Genomic DNA, 4154 nt, shown 5'->3' with positions numbered 1-4154 from the left:
CAATCGGTGCCTTCATGTCCTGCTGAATGGGTTGCAATAACCAGGAAGTAATCAGCACTGCCGTGCATCTTGCTAAATCATACACATATTTAGTATATACCAATCATCCTCTTTCTGGTCCAACAGTATAAAATACAGCACAAACGTTCGGGAAATGTCGTGTAAAATCTAAGTGCAGTTGTGTTAAAATCCCCGGGGATATCCTAGGTCAGGCCCATTCCCCGCTATTTTCGGCGCGAAAACAAAACCACCGCATTCACTCGGCACTGCGGTGGCCACCTGGAAAGTAAAAACACGGCCCATTTCCCCTGCTATCCCGGTATACCCCAGGACCTGGGGGCCATGGTCACAATTGACTGGTGCATTATCCATAAGGAATATATTCCGTATCGACTATCGCGTTTCAGATGAACACATTCACAGTTGATTACCCAAACGGAATTCCGTAGTTTCGGACTATCGGGACGACAAGAAAATTCGAAACAGCCTTTGACTGCCCCTCTAAAATACGGCGATGTGTTTAAATCACATCTATTGCAAGCATTGCTACTGAGCGTTGAACTGGACAGTAGCTTAGCTTACTATATTGATGTTCATAGGTATATTCAGACTACAGAGACATTTTTTGTGTTATTGTTTAAAAGGGTACATTATAGGTTAACACTCAATATATGCACAGTAAATATACGTATTAATTGTAATGCATTATTATGTTTAACTCACTTGACGTTAATGACTTGCGTACAGATAGAGGAAATATTAGCCTTTATAAATGTGGTTTTCAATTAATGGCTAAGTAACCGTTAAGTAATGAGCGCCAAAATATCGCTTATATTTTTATCTGTGCACAAATCATATTCTTTTTTTTGTTTTGATAATTTACAGTCTTATGAGTTAAACATAATACTGCAATTAAATTCAAACGTTTATTTCTTTGTATCTATTAAGTACATACCTATAGTGTGCCCCTTTATATATAATAGACTGTTACGACCGACACTGGAAGAAAAACGGTTGCTTAACAAAGTCATCCTCTACATAAAATATTTCTCTTTTGGTATTATGAATTTAAATCTTAGTCTTTTTACCTTCAGACTTGGCCCATATGGAATGCAGTATAGCTACAATGTGTCTCCTTTATACCGGCTGCCCTTCAGTACAGTTTTAATCCCTATATAATGCTACTTTTTAGACTATCTGCGCATGCGCGCAGGTAGTCTTAAGACCGCAAAATCCAAAGAACTACTTCTTTTCATGTCGTTTTAACCCATTTTTTGTCTCAATGCGCTCTATGTTTAGCAGAATGCCATTCCACCCACAATAGCAGAATAGTTTTAACTGAGCAAAATTTCCACTTATTCTACAATGATATGTGAATGAGTTCCGATACACCGGAACTGCATATCTAAATGAGTTTGTTTGTCCAAATGTTTGTATTTGGAGCTAATGTTCCTATTTATAAGAATCATTTATACCCATCGAATTACAGGTGAATAACACTTATCAATTTGACAGCCAAACTTAAAAAAAAGTATTTGTAATTTCCAGTGGCAGATCAATGGTAAACCTTTCGAAATAGTTGGGGAAAAATACGTATCAAGGTATGAATTTTTCACCGACTTCAAACATGCGTTCTGCTATGAAAAAGTTTTGTGAGCAGACGTTGAGAGTCTATAATAGATTACTGTTTTTCAAAGAGTGCCCTTGGATGCTTAAACAAAGTTATCTCTTTTTGCTTCCCTCGTGTTGCCCATAATCAGTGTAAATATGGGTTATTTCATGGGTCTGTGTTAGTTGCGTTAGTCTGTGTTATTCTCAACACAGTGCCTTCGTGTTGTGAGTATTTCTGCAATATAGCATTAAAATTCACCAGACAAGTTTACAGAATGGCAAACTTTAAAGGTACTCGCTCATGTCTTTGGACCAAAAAATAGTTTTCCGGGTAATGCATCTGAATATACTTATTTTATCATTATTTTACTCTATGATATCAAAATTGCAGAAAAAGCACAATTATAGCATCAACAACATGGCCCTAAATCGCTCATCTGATTTGACAAAGGGTTATTAAGTTATTGATCGGACAACATACTGGAAACCACCCACCCGTGCACTGCATTTGAAAATATAATACTCCCATTTTTAAAAGGGCATATCAAAACATGAAACATATAAATTTGTTTTAAAAGTTTCAAAGGGCCATAACTCTTACTATATTTAAGATGGAGTTAAATAACATGTCACAATTGCACATTATTTTTTATTTTCTATGAATAAGTTCATGAAGTTTGATGTTGATATCCTTAATAATTGTAATAATAATAATAATAATAATAATAAGAATAAGAATAATAATAATAATAATAATAATAATAATAATAATAATAATAATTTGTTTGTCTTTATCATTTCAGCAATATTGTAATGATTTCGCAACCAAATTATTTGTTTTTATTTCGCTCTAGATCTCTACATACCGAGTACAGTTTATGACACACATGTCATACATTCATTTCCTGGTATTATATTAATATCGGTCCAGAACATTGGAACTTCCTGTATATCAATATAAGGAGTATTACGCGCCCTACGAATAGCGGCGTTTCTGCTTTTACCCCAGAAACTCGGTTGCATACGTTACGGAATGGGGGCGATGCGATTATATTTGTCGCGGTTATAAATGCATGTGCCTTGTTTAGTAACACTGTTATCTGTGTATTAATGCAAGTTTACTACATATGTAATCATTCTGAACTCCTCGGCCATTTTATATCGAAAACAACCTCGGATGTATGTGTACACATGTGATTTTTTTTTTTAAAAAACAACCTTGTTTTCATTACGGTTCACACTCTAACGTATCCAATGATAATTATTATGCTTAAAACATTGTAGTACCAGCAATGTTTATAAACATTTACATGTTTTATTATATTATATATAAATCATGGACAAAAGACAGTTCTACGTCGTCTTCTATAAGCCTTGTGAAGCTGTTAATCTTTTACACATTTGCCAAAAGTTGGGACCAATATCCTCGCTCCAGACAAAAGTAAAGCTTTTTTTAACGATTTTCGTATTGCAGTTTCCGTAATGTTCAAGCGATACCAGGACATAATCGGAGGTCAGCTTGTTTAACTTCGTTTTCATATGCTGTATAAACTTTTATTCCACATCTAATGCGGCAAAACAACTTTAATAAGGTTATATGATGTTGCATTGGACTCATTTCTTCCCATTGCAAAAACTAACATCCCATTAAAGTATTGCGACATTATTTTTCGGCGCAAAGGCAACCGTTAAGAATGTGGGGCATTGACCGATTTTGGCCTGTTTTCCTAAATCACAAGTCATACAGTTCAGTACACATATAACTTCATAACAAACTTCGATGAACAACACTTTCTACAACTTAATTTGGTTCACATTAGAAAACAACCAACATTTTAAGCCAATTGCAGATTGGCAAATGGTGGTGTTAGAAGTTTATACTCCGGGTCCCGGCGTGAGCACATTGCAGGGTTCCAGAGGGACAGTTCAACCACCGCACACCTATCCTGGGCAGACTATCTGGCGGTTAACCAGTACTAGGTGCCTCCACCTCTTTAAAGAACTGATAACATCAGGGGCAGTGGTACAGAAAGAATGGTCGTAGAAAGGATTCGTAATCATAACTAATCAAAACAGAAGTGACCTGGTCCGCCCGGGAATCGAACCCGGGTTGTCCGATTCACAGTCCAACGCTCTACCGATTGAGCTAACCGGGCGACCTGCAGATTAGGCGGACCTTAAAACACTCGCGAAAGTTGTTTTTTTATGATTAAGCCTAGTAATGCAGATTGGATATCATTAAGTACTATGCTTAATCATAAAGAATTTCAACTTTCGCGGGTGTTTTAAGGGCCGCCTACTGCCACTCATTCGACACACACATCAGATGTGTTAGCCAATGTAGTATTCTAAGACAGTTAGATGACCTGAAGTGATATTTTAATATTTAAGAAGGGCTCGGGAGTGCTGGGAGTGCCGGGAGTGCCAATATATGTATTGTAAATTTTGACCTTTGACCCCCAAGTTATTAGGGGTCATATACTGACCGTTATGGTGAACACCAAATTTATAGACTCTACAGTAAATCAGAATGTAACATTCAG

General features: G+C 36.5%; 1 non-coding gene across 1 annotated transcript; it reads right to left on the bottom strand.

Annotated features, from left to right (window-relative positions):
• Nucleotides 1-3695: 3695 nt before the first annotated feature.
• Nucleotides 3696-3771, bottom strand: Trnah-gug (transfer RNA histidin (anticodon GUG)). The gene has a single exon. It is a non-coding gene; the product is annotated as a tRNA-His (tRNA).
• Between the last annotated feature and the right edge of the window lie 383 nt (nucleotides 3772-4154).

This window comes from Mya arenaria, chromosome 7 (assembly GCF_026914265.1).
Source record: "Mya arenaria isolate MELC-2E11 chromosome 7, ASM2691426v1".
Classification (NCBI taxonomy): Eukaryota; Metazoa; Mollusca; class Bivalvia; order Myida; family Myidae; genus Mya; species Mya arenaria.
Note: the sequence above shows the minus strand (reverse complement) of the source record. Positions and strands in the feature narration are given on the sequence as shown.